This window comes from Phyllobates terribilis, unplaced genomic scaffold (assembly GCF_046119375.1).
Source record: "Phyllobates terribilis strain yellow unplaced genomic scaffold, ASM4611937v1 Scaffold_4__5_contigs__length_816908805, whole genome shotgun sequence".
In the NCBI taxonomy this organism is placed as follows: domain Eukaryota; kingdom Metazoa; phylum Chordata; class Amphibia; order Anura; family Dendrobatidae; genus Phyllobates; species Phyllobates terribilis.
Window position 1 is genome coordinate 446,814,793 of NW_027362764.1, and position 17,613 is coordinate 446,832,405.

Below are 17,613 nucleotides of genomic sequence, written 5' to 3' on the forward strand. Positions count from 1 at the left end.
TCAAATGAACAGCTGAGGTATCAGGTGATGCCGATCAGCTGTTCATTTGAAGTCGCCGCGGTGCCCTCAGAGGGTTCATGTGAGTTCATGCTTGACTGCATTGCATGAACTCACATGAACTTTCCCACGGTCGCACAGGTAAGCCTCACCTCCCAGACCGGTCATGATTGGTGTGCGGGGGTGTCTGTGCGATGTGTGCGTGGTGTGTGGGGTGTCTGTGCGGTGTCTGCGGGTGTGTGCGATGTCTGCGCGATGTCTGCGGGTGTGTGCGGTGTCTGTGCGATGTCTGGGGGTGTGTGCGGTGTCTGTGCGATGACTGCGGGTGTGTGCGGTGTCTGTGCGATGTCTGCGGGTGTGTGCGTGCAGGCAGACATAGGCCGATGTGACACTACTACTCCCATCGGCCTATGTCTGTCCCCCGTCCACTCGTGCCAGCAGGATCAGCTCGATGAGAGCAGTAGTTCCCATCAGCCTGATCCTGCTATTTAAATTGCCCTACTGTGTCCCCAATAAATTTTAAATACATGTCATTGGTGGCCAGTGGTTGCCTACAATAAATTAGTTCATTCATTACCTGTCCCCGCCGATCGCCACCTAAAATAAAGTAAAAAATAAAAAACTACACCTATAATCACCTAGACACCTAATTCCCCGAAGCCATCGATCTCCTGTAATAAAATATAAAATAATAAACCACAACCTTATCCTTACCCCTCCGTAGTAGTCCACGAGTGTCCCACGATGATCTCCAGTTTAGAGCAGCCACATAGAATATGACCGCTCTGAACCGCTGCCGCCGCTAGAATGATGGGGCCATAAAGCAGCCCCGTCATTGCATAAGTGGGTTCGCCGGAGTTCAGGCAGCGCTGCTCCGTTCACCTCCTTTAAGGCCCTGCTGTATCGTGAGAAATTCCCACGGTACAGCAGTGCCGTAAAGGAGGTCTCCCGAGCTGCGCTGCCTGAATGCACTCCGGTGACCTCAGTCAGTGGCTCCCGCTGCCGGGAGCGGACGTGTTCCCGGCAGCATGAGCTTACAGCAGCCATGCACAGCTGTCACCATCTCCAGATGTGACAGCTGTACATGGGAGATCAGCGCAGGAACGTGGACAGGTAACTATTTTTTTTTAGTAAACTAAGAATTAAATAAAATGGTGTGTTTTATTTCAAATAAATTATTTTTTTCTGGGTGTATTGTGTTTTTTATTTTAACACTTTGTAGGTTAGTAATGGCGCTGACATGAACCCTAGCCCCATTACCCCCTGCCACCACACCAGTGCAGCGTGGAAGAGCGAGGCTAAGTGCCAGAATTGGCACATCCTATGGATGCGCCATTTCTGGGGCGGCTGACGGCTGGTGTTTCTAGCCTGGGAGGGGGCCAATATTCATGGCACCCTTCCTGGGCTATTAATATCAGCCCCCAGCTGTCTGCCTAGCCTTTGCTAGCTATTAAGATAGGGGGGACCCCACGTCATTTTTTTTGGGGGGTCCCCCATTTTAATAGCTAGTAAAGGCTAGGTATTCAGCTGGGGGCTGATATTAGTAGTCTGGGAAGCTCCGTGGGTATTACCCCCTTCCCAGGCTTCAAACATCTGCCCCAGCCGTCTGCTTAACCTCCGCTAGAGACTAAAATTATGGGGCATCCCACGCCAATTTTTTTTTTAAATAAATCCTTTATTTTAACACTAAATGACATTTGAGGAGTTAATAAAGATGCAGTCCCTAAATTATTATTTATTTTTTAATTAATTTTTCCCAAAAATTTTGACGTGGGCTTTGCCATATTGTTGTATGCCAGCCAGGTACAGCATCCAGCTTCTATGAACGCGCCATTTTCTGGGGTGGCTGCGGACTGCAATTTGCAGTGGGGGCGAGGCCCAGAAAGCTTGGGTCTCCCTGCGCTGCAGATTCCATCCCCCAGCTGCCTAGTTGTACCTGGCTGGACACAAAAATAGGGAGAAGCCCCACGTATTTTTTTTTTAAATTATTTCATGAAATATTTTTTTTATAAAAGGGCTTCCCGATATTGTTGTGTCCGGCCAGGTACAAATAGGCAGCTGGTGGTTGGGGGCAGCCCATTCCTGCCTGCTGTACCTGGCTGGACACAAATATAGTGCGAAGCCCCACCTCAATTTTTTTTAAATTATTTCAGGAAATTCATGAAATAATTAAAAAAAAATTGACGTGGGGCTTCGCACTATATTTGTGTCCAGCCAGGTACAGCAGGCAGGAACGGACTGCCCCCAACCACCAGCTGCCTATTTGTACCTGGCCAGACACAACAATATAGGGAAGCCCTTTTTTTCTTAATTATTTCATGAATTTCATGAAATAATTAAAAAAAAAAATACGTGGAGCTTCGCCCTATTTTTGTGTCCAGCCAGGTACAACTAGGCAGCTGGGGGCTGGAATCTGGAGCGCAGGGAGGCCCAAGCTTTCTGGGCCCCACCCGCTGCAAATTGCAGTCCGCAGCCGCCCCGGAAAATGGCGCGTTCATAGAAGCGCCATCTTCTGGCGCTGTACCCAACTCATCCAGGGCCCTGGTGCGGTGGCTCACTGGGTAATAAAGGAGTTAAGGCCAGCTTGGCATTATCAGCTGGCCCTAAGCCCAAAATTCATGGGGTCACGCCAATATTAGACATGACCACCATGAATTTCTAGTAAAGTATTTAAAAAAAACACAACACCCAGAATAAAGTCCTTTAATTGAAATAAAGACACAATTCTTTATTGTTCTAAATTAAACTATACTTACCATTAGTGTTGAGCCACCCCCGTAGTGTTCGAGTTCGGTTCGGTTCGTCGAACACCCGTGTGTTCGCCGAACTGTTCGTCGAACTGTTCGTCGAACACCTTCGAACACAGTTAAAACCAATGGCAGGCAAACAAAAACACATAGAAACACATAGAAAACACCTTCAAAGGTGTCCAAAAGCTGACAAACTGCTCAGAAGACATAACTAACACATGGAAAAGTGACAAGTACATATAGTCATGCGAAAATAAAAGAGGTGGAGTAGTAAAAGGAGGGGGAGACACAGATATAGGCATGTCATGCCCTTCTAAAATCCAAAAAGTGAGAAGCCGACACGGCCAGTCCGCTCCTGCCCGTGCCACCTCCGTGTCGCCGGGTTTGTGCCAGAGCCGCGGTGAACCCTGACGGCCAGCCCCCCTCTCCCAATACTGGTGCCTGTCCGCTGGTGGGTCGAGCGAGCCCCCCTGTGGTGGAGGCAGCTCTAAGCTTTTTAATTTAAATTGTCTCTCTAATTTGAATGAATACACTTTAAATCCATTTACAAGGATCTATTGGAGGGCAAGTCTCATGCCAGCAGCCGCGTAATTCCAGCTCCAGTAGCGTCCACTAAAGCTGCTGCAGTTAAAAAGCTTTTATAAGGATCGAGCTCGGCTGTCCACCGCAAGGCATCCTACTGCCAGTCCCAGCCCCTATGCCTTGGGGTGCCTCCTGATGCTCTTCACTAAGTATCCCATGGTCCCGAATCATTTCCTTTGAAAAAATTAAGTGTCTAAACTACAGGTGGTGTAGCTTGCTTAACAGCCGGGATAATCCGCTGACTAGCAGACACTGCTACTAGGCACAAAGTATTTCCTGGGCTAGATGCAGTTAAAAATTTGTAATTAGATACTCTCGTTGGATGCTGAGAAAGCATTCCATAGAGTCTCCTGGCACGCCATATATGATTCTCTTAAAAAGCTTGGGGTAGGGGTCTAGGGGACCCTTTTATAGCCAAAATCACGGCCCTGTATCGCAATACGTCACCTAGGCTGAAGATAAATGGAACTGTAGCACCCTGAGGGCTCGGTTGCTACAGGCGTATTGCACCTCACCCAGAGGAGTGATATCTCACTCTCAGGTAAGGATGGAGTGTGGATCAGGACCCGACACCTGCATGCATTACACCACATTGCCGTGGGGCAGGGCGACCAATATGCCCCTGAGATGGGCACGACAGTCCCTGTCCCTGGCTGGAGTGGGGGGAGGGAACACTGAGGAAGGGGAACCCTGTAGTGCAGGAGCAGGGAGGAAGAAGTTCCTGGGTGCATTGAGAAGGGAGTATAAAAGGTGGGCACCATCTTAGTTCAGTGCAGAGAAGTCTGAGCAGAAGTGGCAGGGAGCAGGGGCTCTGCATGAGCTCTGCTCCGGAGGCGGGCCTAGTAACAGAGGCCCAGGCCTGGAAGAGGGAGAAGGAAGGAAGAGGAGCGGAGAAGGCTCCAGGAACGAGGAATGAAGGGATCCCAGGGATGCGGACGGGCGAGTCGCCACCGCACGCCCGAATCCACCTGCGTGGAGGGGTCCGGCCAAAGGGGGAGACCGATCCCTGAACTAGTGGAGGCAGGAAACGACCCTCAGCTAGAAACCGGAGGCTCTGACATTTTATGTGGCGCATCCCCTCGCTACACCCGCTAGGAAGGCACCACATAGGGTCAGGGAAACTGGCGCCAAGTTTACCAAGAGGAGGCCCGAGGCAGCCGGACAGAAGTGTTGGTAAGAAAGGCCAGACAAAGGACACACAAAGGGGGTCCTGTGAAGTGCTCCAAAGTTATCTGGGAGTTGTCTGAGCCCCTCACCTGGTGAGCACAGTACGACGTGGGCAGCCGTTACCTGCAGACGTGGTCTGGATAATAAGAACTGTGAGTAAAGGCCCTGGACTGCATCACTGACTCCGTGTCGTTACTGCTGCTGCCCTGCACCATCACCCCCATCCTCCGCATACACTGCCCTGAGGCTATACTCCTCCCGTGGGGAGTTATGCTACACTCTGCTGCACCCACAACACCAGCCTCAGCGGTCTGCCCTGTAGCAGCGGTTCACTCTGACCGCAATCCATGGGTGGCGTAGTCGGACATTTAAACATCAAAACCACATAAATAGTTCCGCCACTGGTTTGACCGCCCTGAGCCACGGAACCGGGTAGCAGCCACGAAGACTACAACCACCAGCATCCACCAAAAAGGGTCCGGCTCCGGGTGTCCCAAGGCCCAGGGGGTGCGTCAGAACATTTTCATCACCTTTCACAATCACCAATGGGACAAGGCAGGGATGTCCTCTGTCCCCTCTCTTATACATCCTAGTGACGGAGCACCTGCTCTCATCAATTCGCCATAACCCCAATATTAGGTGGATTGAGGTGGGAGGCACCGAGTACAAGTGCTCTCTATTTGCTGATGATGTCCTAGTATATATCACTCAATCACATATATCCAACCCTGCTGTTATGGCTGAAATAGATCACTTTGTTACATGGTCAAATTTTAAAATCAATGCAGCGAAGTCTGAGGCCCTCGATGTCTCCCTCCCCAAATCCATATAGGATTCCATCCAGTCCAACTTTCCCTTTGCCTGTCCCTCACAGGGTATCAAATACTTAGGAATTCCTATTCATAGAGACCTCTCCCATCTATGTTATCTTAATTTTGGGCCCTTTATTGAACAACTCCATACAGACCACGGTTGGCAAGTTAGAACTGTAAGATTCACTACGTGAACCGCTGGTGTTTTGTGGAAAAGCACATGTACACTGCGTTCCAAATTATTATGCAAAAAGTGTTTAGGAGTGATAAGGGAAGAATTTGTTTGTTTGTCAGTTAAACTCATTGATGGTGATGTGTGTCAGGGCTCTTTATATCACTGTAAGCAATTGCAGACACCTGTGCTAATTAGTTTGGCAGGTGTGTCCAATGAAAGGCAAGACTACTTAAGAAGGCTCTCTCACATTATTAAGCAGCCTACATTTTCTGCCAAAATGGGAAAGAAAAAGGATGTGTCGGCTGCTGAGAAGCAACAAATTGTGGAGTGTTTAGGTCAAGGCATGACTACAATCAACATTGTGCGATGATCAGGATGAAGTGTCTTGGCAATCAAGAAGTATGTAGCTGATTCACAGTACACACGTGTGCGTGCTGAAAAGGGCAAATTGAGGACTCTTTCCTACAGGCAATTACGTCAGGTTGAAAGAGCAGCGGCAAAAAAGCCTTGTCATAGCAGCAGACAAGTTTTTGAAGCTGCTTGTGCCTCCAACGTCCCCCGAACAACAAGATGCAGGGTCCTTCAGAGGTTTGCAGCTGTGCATACGCCATCCTGTCGACCTCCTCTATCCACTTCACACAAGCAGAAACGGCTCCAGTGGGCCAAACATTACATGAAGACTGATTTCAAAACAGTTTTGTTCACGGATGAGTGCCGTGCAGCGCTCGATGGTCCAGATGGATGGAGTGGAGGATGGCTGGTTGATGGACACCCCACGCAAACACGGCTACAGCGCCAACAAGGAGGAGGTGGAGTAATGTTTTGGGCTGGAATCATGGGGAGAGAGATTGTCGGCCCCTTTAGGATCCCTGAAGGCGCTAAAGATGAACTCCATAATGTATGTGGATTTTCTCAAACAGCACTTCCTGCCATGGTTCAAGAAGAAGAACCATGTATTTCACAGCAAGATCATTTTTCTGCATGATAATGCACTATCTCATGCTGCACATAAAACATCTGCATCTCTGGCTGATATGGGCATAAAAGGGGATAAACTTATGGTGTGACCCCCATGCTCCCCTGACCTCTACCCCATTCAGAACCTTTGGAGCATCATTAAAAGGAGTGTCTATGATGGCGGGAGGCAGTTCACATCTAAGCAACAGCTCTGGGAGGGTATTCTGTCCTCATGCAAAACAATTGAAGCAGAAACCATCCAAAACCTGACAAATTCAATGGACGAGAGAGTTCAGAAGCTCCTTTCGAACAAGGGGTCCTATGTGAAAATGTAACATCACCTAGAATAAAGTTTTGAGTTGAAAACTGTTTAATTTCAGTTTCTAACAACCTGCTAATGCTTATAATTTCAAAAATGACCATTTTTTTGGTCTTTATTAAAATGAAAAGGTTGATCGAAAAGTTTGGGGGATCTAAGAGTGTGGCAACCCAGTAGTCATGATTACTTCGAATTCTAACAATATGAGGGTCATGCTGCAGGTAGTGCAGCAAGTAGGCACTTATGTGTCTTGCGCATCTCGGAGCCCCAAAATTATTTTCCGGGCTAGATGCAGCTAAAAATTATTTTTAATTTTAAATCTGGTGAAGCTTTAGTATAGATGGCCTAATAGGATCAGTGCTGCACACTGCTACAAAGCCCAAATTATTTTCCAGTCAAGATACAGATAAACATGATTAGTAATTTGAAAGCTTAAAACGGTTGGTAGGGTGATTTTAACCAATCATCAAGCTTTTACTCTCCCCAGGATGACACAGGGGTAGAAAAGTCGTTTCGGATCCATGATTTGTTCATCTTTATGAACGTGAGTCTGTCTACATTATCAATGGAGAGCCGCGTGCGCTTATCTGTCAGCACACCACCAGCAGCGCTGAACACACATTCAGACAGAACGCTGGCTGCGGGGCATGACAAGATCTCCAAGGCGTAAGTGGCTAGCTCCGGCCATTTATCCAGAATGGAAGCCCAAAAAGAGCAAGGGTCCAGTGACACAGTCGTGGCTTCAATGTTTACTTGGAGATACTCCTGTACCATCGTCTCTAGGCGTTGACTATGTGTCAGACTTCTTGTCTCCTGTGGCCTTGCAAAGGATGGGCTAAAAAAGTGGTGAAATGATTCCGCAAAATTGATGTTACCAGCAGATACTGTGGTTCTGTTACGGTTTGAGTGCTGAACACTTGACGGTCCCACGGTTGGCAAGTTGGAACTGTGAGATTCACTACGTGCACCACTGGTATTTTGTGGAAAAGCACATGTAAGATTCTGCAACAGTCTCTGCTGATACTCCTGCATGCGTGCATCCCTTTCTATGGCAGGAATAATTTCGGCAAATTTACTTTTGTACCGGGGATCTAACAGTGTGGCAACCCAGTAGTCAGGATTATTTCTAATTCTCACAATTCGAGGGTCATGTTGCAGGTAGTGCAGCAAGAAGGCACTCATGTGTGTTGCGCATCCAGGAGCACCAAGTCCCTGTTGTGTTGGTGGCGAGGTAACAATCATGCTTCCTTCCTCTTTCCTCTCCCCCCAACCTCGCACAACAGAAATGTGATCAAGGTCTCCCTCATCTGATGAGTCTTCCATCAGTTCGTCCTCCACTTCTTCCTGGGCTCCTGCACCTTCCTCACTAGTTTGGCTGCTACCATGCGCCCTGGTAAAACCATCTCCCCCACCCTCACATGCCTGCCGCCTTGGTGCTGCCGACCGTCTGGACCTTGCAGATGTTAGCCCTTCCGCATACAACTCCTCCTCCTCTACTTCCTCCACCTCCTCTTGTGCCACCACCTGACTCCGAATTCTGTTTAACATGTGCTCCAGCATGTAAATCACCGGAATAGTCATGCTGATAATGGCATCGTCAGCACTAAACATCTTCGTCGCCATTGCAAAGCTGTGCAGAAGGGTGCATAGGTCCCTGATCTGAGACCACTCCTCCAGCGTGATTTGCCCCACCTCTGAATCTCGTTGGCCCAGGCTATACGTCAGAACGTATTGCACCAGGGCTTGTCGGTGCTGCCACAGTCGCTGCAACATGTGCAGAGTTGAATTCCACCGGGTAGGCACATCGCATTTTAGCCGGTGAAGTGGCAGGCCCAACGACTTCTGTAGAGATGTAAGTCGCTGAGCTGCGGGATGCGAACGGCGGAAGTGAGCACACAGCGACCGTGCCCTCTGCAGAAGGCCATCTAGTCTGGGATAGTGGGCTAAAAAATGCTGGACAACCAGGTTCAACACGTGAGCCATACAAGGCACGTGTGTGACATTGCCCCGGCGAAGGGCCGCACCCAGGTTTGCAGCATTGTCGCACACGGCCTTCCCTGGTTTCAGGTCCAGTGGAGACAACCATTCATGAAATTGGTTCTCCAGAGCTGACCACAACTCCTCAGCTGTGTGACTCACATTTCCCAGACATTTCAATGTAAAAACCGCCTGATGACGTTGAGCCCTACTGCCAGCATAGTAAGGAGGTGTGCAGGATCCCTTCTGCGCAGTTAGAAAGCTTGTGGCATAACCAGACAGGCTTTGGGTGCAGGTGGAAGACCGAGAGGAGGTTGAGGAGGCAGAAGCAGTGGAGGAACTTTGACATAAAGAGGATTGACGCACAACTCGTGGGGACGGCAAGACTTGGACAGCAGCCCCTTGTCCTGCTGTCACCATAGTTACCCAGTGCCCAGTCAGCGACATGTAACGCCCCTGTCCATGCCTACTCGTCCAAGTGTCTGTGGTGAAATGCACCCTGTCACACACAGAGTTTCTCAAAGAAGCAGTGATGTTGTGTGCGACATGCTGGTGGAGCGCAGGCACACCTTTCTTTGAGAAGTAGTGCCGACTGGGCATCTGGTACTGGGGCACTGCGACGGACATAAGGTCTCGAAAATCCTCTGTGTCCACCAGGCGGAAAGGCAGCATTTCTGTAGCCAAGAGCTTGCAGATGGTGAAATTCAACCTCTTAGCTTTCTCATGGCTAGGAGGAAATTGTCTTTTACTTGTCCAGATCTGAGGGACCGAGGGCTGGCTATTGTGCTTAGACGGGGTTGATAAGGGTGTCCCCGGCAAACTGCCGGTCTGTGAGGAAGATGCAGGCGGACATGTTAGGTTGCCTTGATCCAAAGGTGGTGCTATCGATGTCGGACAGCGCTCAACACCAGCTGGTGTTCCCACCTCCAAAGAAAATGATGACCTGCCAATCACGCTGGCTGTTGCGGGTAAAGAGGTGGCAGGTCTGCGCCCCAAAACAGGTGTGACTGCTGTCCCCCCAGTCACAGAGGATGAAGAGGCCGCGGATGCACAAGATATGGCAGACGGTGGTTGGCCCGGCCGGCTAGGCCGCATTGTAGCACACTGAGCTTCCCACTGCAACTTATGCTTCATGTCCATGTGCCGGTTCATGCATGAAGTACTCAAACTATGTATTTTTTGGCCTCTACTTAGCTTTTGCTGACAAATGTTACAGATAACACGAGTTGGGTCATCTTTATCGATCTGAAAAAATGCCCAGGCTATGCAAGGCTTAGCACCCATGCGACCTGAAGAGCCACCACGACTTGTGGTGAGAGGCAGAGTTGTGTTTGAGGATGCAGTTGTTGACGTGCTTCCAGTACTACGTCTCTGTCCAGGAAGGCGCAACCTGACCTCGTCGTCACTAGCATCTTCCTCCACCTCCTCTGCTGACCTCATCTCTTGGCTGACTGTGGGTTGACAGTAAATAGGATCTCCAACCTCATCATCATCACCCTGTGTGTTATCACACCCATCGTCCTCAGAGCCAACCTGTTCCTGCCCTGACAAAAAACTAAAGTTGTCGCTCCAATCAGGTATTTGAGTCTTATCATCGTCTTCCTCATTGTCTCCACCAACAGGAGATACAGTTTGGGAATGAGGGTATACATTATGGTCAGAACCTTCTGCGTCTGGTCCTAGATCCGACTCATAAAGATTCTGGGCATCAGTGCAGATCATTTCCTCGTCTGGATTCACAGAAGCGCTGGAGTCGACCTCTGATTCCCAGGCTATAGTATGAGTAAACAGCTCTGCAGACTCAACCATCTGTTCTACCTCATACTCAGACGGGCAGCTGGAGATTTGGGAGCTGTGAGGAAGCAAGTGCGATTTGGGTGACACCTTTGAGGACTGGAGTATTTGTGATGTTGAAGTTGATGTGGAGGAGAGCCCACTTAAAGGAGCACTTGATATCCGTTGAAGCACCTGCTGTTTTTGTGCCTCATCTGGAATTTGTAGCGATTGGCGTGGACGAAAGAAAGGGATCTTATCACATTGTCCGCTAAAAGAAGTAGACATTTTAGTTTGGCTGGAAGATGGTCTTTCTTCTGCAGATGTTACTGTTGCTTTAATACCTACCCCACGGACACAACCTTTTTTCCCCTTCCCAACACGCCTATTCCCCTTTCCACCAGCAGCAGGCCTTTTTCCACTCATTTTGGTGGTTAACTAATTCACAACTCTGGAGTTGTTTGCACAAAAAAACAATGGATGATAACCGAGCAGAGCTGAGTGGCCAAACTGTGGTATTAGGCCAAAACTATTGGCTGGGTTAGATGCAGAAAAAAATTATATTCAATTTGCAACCTGATGGAGGTCAGTATAGATGGACTAATACAACAAGTCCCACACACAGCTAGAAGCCCAATATTTTTTCAGAGGTAGATGAAGAAAAAAATATATTCAGTTTGCAACCTGATGGAGGTCAGTAGAGGTGGACTAATAGAACAAGTCCCACACACTGCTAGAAGGCCAAAGATTTTTTCAGAGCTAGATGCAGAAAAAAATTATATTCAGTTTGCAACCTGATGGAGGTCAGTATAGATGGATTAATAGAACAAGACCCACACACAGCTAGAAGCCCAATATTTTTTCAGAGGTAGATGCAGAAAAAAATTATATTCAGTTTGCAACCTGATGGAGGTCAGTATAGATGGATTAATAGAACAAGACCCACACACAGCTAGAAGCCCAATATTTTTTCAGAGCTAGATGCATAAAAAAATTATATTCAGTTTGCAACCTGATGGAGGTCAGTATAGATGGATTAAAAGAACAAGACCCACACACAGCTAGAAGCCCAATATTTTTTCAGAGCTAGATGCAGAAAAAAATTAGATTCAGTTTGCAACCTGATGGAGGTCAGTATAGATGGACTAATAGAATGATGCTATGCCCAAAAGATTTTACTTCACTAGGTGCAGTAAAAAAATTGGTATTCTATACACAGGTGGTATATCTTGCAACACAGATAGGCTACTCCACTGACTAACACACTCTGCAATAGGCCAAAAAGGATTAGCTTTGCTAGATTTAGCCAAATGCTGTGAAAAAAACTTGCACAGCACTGGCACAGACCTGCCTGGCAAAAACTGATAGGAACTGATGTAACCTAGTCCTGAAAAGGACTCCAATTACAATTAGTCTTTACTCCCACAACCTATCTATTTAAGAGCACAGACCTGCCTGATAAAAGTCGTAGGAAATGCTGTAACCTAGTCCTTAAAAGGACTGCAATCACAACTATTCCCTACTCCCAAGCTATCTGTATATTTGTGCGAAAATTGGCTTGAAATTAACAAGGTATAGCGCACACAGCAACAGCGGTGCCGTCTAACACGCAGCTGCAGCAGTGAGAAAATGGTGGCGACGGGGAAAATGGCTTGGTCTTATAGGGCAAGGACATGTGACATACACTGCCAATGACACATGTCCTTGCTTGTGTGAAAAAAAGCAGTTCGCTCCGTGTGTGCGCTGCTGATAGGCTGACAGATTGCACCTCCCCATTGTAAATGCGGGAAAGAGAAAAAAAAATGGAGATCTTCATTATTCCTGCAGAGATCCATCCCCTGCCCCTCCCCCCACCCCGCTGTACACTCAAACTGCGCATTAACATTCATTTTCATCATTACTGAGAAAAAATCCAGTTATGATTTTGGTGCACGAACAGTTATCGAACATAACCTCGAACAGCCGAATTTTTCTCAAATTGTTCGTGTTCGCCGAACGGCTCGAACACCGCCCAAAACAGCTCGAATTTGAGATTGGCGAACAGTTCGAGTAGAACAACGCTCATCTCTACTTACCATCACGCCCATTCCAGCTGAAGCCAACGATCTCCTGCAATAAAAGAAAAATAATAAACCAACCTCATCCTTACCTTCCCATGGATCCCACGACAGCTTCAGCTCTGCTACATCGAGATGACAGGCTGGACCGCAGCAGAACGCTGCCATCCAGCCTGTCATCCCGCAGACACTGAGAAGCGCAGGCATGCTTGCGCTCCTCAGTGTCTCTCTGTGACGTCATCCAGATGAGCCGAGTTCATGTCCAATGAACTCAGCTCACCTCATGCACGTCACTGACAGCGTGGGAAAATTCTCACGCTGAAGAGCTGAGTGCAGGAGAATTTTCCCACGCTGTCAGTGACGTGCATGAGGTGAGGTCATGTCCAATGAACTCGGCTCACCTCATGCACGTCACTGACAGCGTGGGAAAATTCTCCTGCACTCAGCGCTTCAGCGTGAGAATTCTCCCACGCTGTCAGTGACGTGCATGAGGTCAGCTGAGTTCATTGGACATGACCTCACCTCATGCACATCACTGACAGCGTGGGAAAATTCTCACGCTGAAGCGCTGAGTGCAGGAGAATTCTCCCACGCTGTCAGTGACGTGCATGAGGTGAGCTGAGTTCATTGTCGGCTCATCTGGATGCCGTCACAGAGAGACACTGAGGAGCGCAAGCATGCCTGCGCTTCTCAGAGTCTGCGGGATGACAGGCTGGATGGCAGCATTCTGCTGCGGTCCAGCCTGTCATCTCGATGTAGCAGAGCTGAAGCCGTCCTGGGAACCATGGAAAGGTAAGGATGAGGTTGCTTTATTATTTTTCTTTTATTGCAGGAGATCGTTGGCTTCAGCTCGAATGGGCGTGACGGTAAGTATGGTTTAATTTAGAACAATAAAGAATTGTGTGTTTATTTCAATTAAAGGACTTTATTCTGGGTTTTTGTGTTTTTTTTTTTAACTTTGACTATGGGGTTAGTAATGGGGGTGTCTTATAGACGCCTCTTCATTACTAACCTGGGCTTGATGTCAGCTGGTATTATAAGCTGACATCAACCCCAACCCTATTACCCCACTGCCACCGCTACAGGGCAGTGGGAAGAGCGAGGCTAAGTGCCAGAATTGGCACATCCTATGGATGCGCCATTTCTGGGGCGGCTGACGGCTGGTGTTTCTAGCCTGGGAGGGGGCCAATATTCATGGCACCCTTCCTGGGCTATTAATATCAGCCCCCAGCTGTCTGCCTAGCCTTTGCTAGCTATTAAATTAGGGGGGGCCCCACGTCATTTTTTTGGGGGGTCCCCCATTTTAATAGCTAGTAAAGGCTTAGTATTTCGCTGGGGGCTGATATTAGCAGCCTGGGAAGCTCCGTGGGTATTACCCCCTTCCCAGGCTTCAAACATCTGCCCCAGCTGTCTGCTTAACCTCCGCTAGAGACTAAAATTAAGGGGAACCCCACGCCAATTTTTTTTTAAATAAATCCTTTATTTTAACACTAAATGACAAGTACAGTAAGCAACACTGTCACTGTACTTCATATATATGTGACTGACATGTTTCTATCTATATAATCTATGTGTGAAGCTCTATTCCTTCTATCCTAAATTGTCGGGTACTGATGCTGAATTGCCGGCCGGCTTTCTTAAAGAGACGGTGCATGAAAACACTATTATTTTTTTAAATAAATCCTTTACACTAAATGACAAGTACAGTAAGCAACACTATCACTGTACTTCATATATATGTGACTGACATGTTTCTATCTATCTAATCTATGTGTGAAGCTCTATTCTGTCTGTTATAAATTGTCGGGTACCGCTGCTGAATTGCCGGCCGGCTTTTTTAAAGAGACGGTGCATGAAAACACTAATATTTTTTTTAATAAATCCTTTGCACTAAATGACAAGTACATTAAGCAACACTGTCACTGTACTTCATATATATGTGACTGACATGTTTCTATCTATCTAATCTATATGTGAAGCTCTATTCTTTCTGTTGTAAATTGTTGGGTACCGGTGTATGCCGCTGCTGAATTGCCGGCTTTTCGCATAATACATTCTACATTATTCTTAGTTGTTTTACTTCATGTAGGATTAACCTACAAGGAAAGAAAGGGTTTATTTTCATTCCGATATTTCTGTCCCATTGACTTGCATTGGTTTCCGGTATCGGAATCGGCGATATCCGATACTTTTTGAGTATCGGTCCGATCCAATCCGATACGATATTTCCTGATATCGGAAGGTATCGCTCAACACTAATTCTGAGGGCTCAACTTTCTCCCCCGCTCAAGAACCCCATAGCAGCTGCAAAGTAAACACTATCATGAACTCTCCTGATGTAGAAGCCAGGGCACACCAGATGATTCTCTGGTGGGGCCGTTCAACCCTGCTGAGAAGCAGTCCTGGCTAAGAAAAGTTTGTGGGAAGGTTCCCAGACACTCTATGGCTACTTTTTTACTGAGGTGGTAACCCGCACAAACATGGGGAGAACATACGAACTCCTTGCAGATGTTGTCCTTGCTGGTATTTGAACCCAGGATCCCAGCGCTGCAAGGCTTCAGTGCTAACCACTGATCCGATGTGCTGCTATTCACCCTCAATATCTAAAAGGCTGGAGAAACTTGCACCTACTGCCACTCTATCTTCAGCTCCTTTGTGAGCAACTAATGTATTTGGGCAGCCACTCAGTTTACCAAACAAAATTCCTGAGAAGAAAATTGGGGATGGCTTCGCTACTATTTCTGGGGGCAGTGCTAATACCATGGCGTCGTACCATAGTTTACTGGAAATATTCCAGGCAGATAGGAGGCAAGAAAATTCCCACAGAAAAGTACCAACAGTAATGTTCAGGGACCCACTCTTGTAGAAGGCGGAGACAACACCAGGAGAAATAGTGACGGCTGGGGACCTAGTATGGACATGAGGCATGAGTCATGAGGTTGTGAAAAGCTTCCGCCTCCACGAGCCTAAAAGGCCACATTTCAAGTGCAAGTAGCTACCCAGAAATCTGCCAGTTTAGTAGTGCAGCCTGTGGGTGGGTGACTGGCTGCATACTTGCGCTTGCATTCCAACTAGCAGAAAACTAAGCAGATGGTGGCCTCTAACATCATCATGGCCTCACCTCGGCACTATGAACTCTCCTGAAGGAGAAGCCAGAGCCCACAAGAGGAGTCTCCGGTTTTCTGGTGGGTCCGTCCAAACCTGCCGAGAAGCAGCCCTGGCTAAGAAAAGTGTGGGGGAAGGTTCCCGGACACTATGGCTGTTTTTTTAATGTGGATCGGACGTGCTTATGCATGTTATTTCTCAAACCGGATTGAAGATCAGGCCATTGCCCAACTCTGCAATCATGAAATTAAATGCGCAAAGATGTTTGTGTGTCAAAGCACCACCGAGAAGTGGGAGTTGATGCTGGACTGACTGCCATTGCTTCTGCAAAAGCTGCTTTAGAGTACTTCCTGGGAGAAATGACACCCAGAGTAGATTTGGTTTCCCCCTATGCCAGTCCTTTCACCGAGCTAAAGAATTTGGCTGTGGTGAAATACAACTCTCAGCAAAAAAAGCTGTGGACTGGCTCCGTATCATCCCTGGCCGCATTCACCTGTCCACATTTTTGTGGTTAGGCAGTCCTTCCCAGTAATTGCACTGGGGAGGGCACGGGTAATGTTGTGGGACCAGTGCTTGTGGAAGGCGGAGACGATACCGGGAGAAACAGTAGCGGCTGGGGACTGGACACCCAGCCACCGCCGGCATGAGGTTAAGAAAAGCTTCCGCCTCCATGACCCTAAAAGGACACATTTCAAGTGCAAGCAGCTGTCAAAAAATTGGCAGTATAGTATTGCAGCCTGTGTGTGGGTGGCTGGCTGCATACTTGAGATGAATTCCAAGGAATGGGGTAGGGACAACTGATCGCTGCAGTGGGGCAAAGACGTGGACGGTGATTGTTGCTAGTCTGCAATGACAGGTGCATGGCGGGAGGCATCTTCTCATGCGCCAAGAATCACTTATGACGGGCACACTTTTAGGCAGTGACCTGGGAGTCAGAATTGCTTCCAGAGGTCTTCTCCATGCTGTTCCCATGTCTTTTCAGCACTGTATGCATGTGTCTGATGATGTGTCACACACCACATGGCCAGATAAGGTATTAAAATGTTAAAATGACATTTCCTGGTGAATGCATTAGTCTTGGTTGAAAGCAATGCAAAAGTGCAAAAACGCATCAAAAACACTACGTGTGAACATAGCCCAAGGTGTGGAGGAGTACTTTTGTTTTTGGTTATTTATTTTGCCTTATATTTAAGTCATTACCCTGGAAAGGATGTTGCTTAACATATTTCCCAGGAAAATCCATTTTGGTTTCGCTTTTGTATGTTTTATTGTGAGTCCATAAAAGTGGCATAATACTCTGACAATGTTGTTGACAGCAGTCATCTGGGAGTCAGAGATGCTTCCAGGGGTCTCCCCCATGCTGTTCCATATCATTTGGGCACTTTTCCCATCGATTTGGGCAATTTTTAGGCCTTCTGCAGACCGCCACGGGGTGCCGACCGGAAAAATGCTCGAGTTTCCCATAGTCTTACATTGGGCTCGTTGCTCGAGTTGAGCATCTGAGTATTTCAATGTGCTCAACCCGAGTAACGAGTACCCGAGCAATTTAGTGCTCGCTCATCACTAGTAATTATACTTTCAAGTATATTTTCAACAGATTCCAGCAAAGAAGAAATTTAAATCCTTATTACTGAAATGAAACTAGTATACCTCTCTGAAATTTCTGCCATGCACCATGTAATTAAACCAAAGGCTGACATGGTACAATGTTTAGGGTGCACATAATGAGACCCATCATTATGTCTCTTGACTAAAAGACAAAAGTCATTATTCAAACTGAAGCAATACCCTGCTACTGGAAGTAACTGGTTAACCGAGGGTGGCAGAACAATATCTGAAATTGAGACTTGCCAGAGGCCAATAGGGAGGAGATCTTATGCATAACACTGTAGACTATGTTTAATAAGATACTGAGAAAGCTGCTAACCCACACAATTAAGCT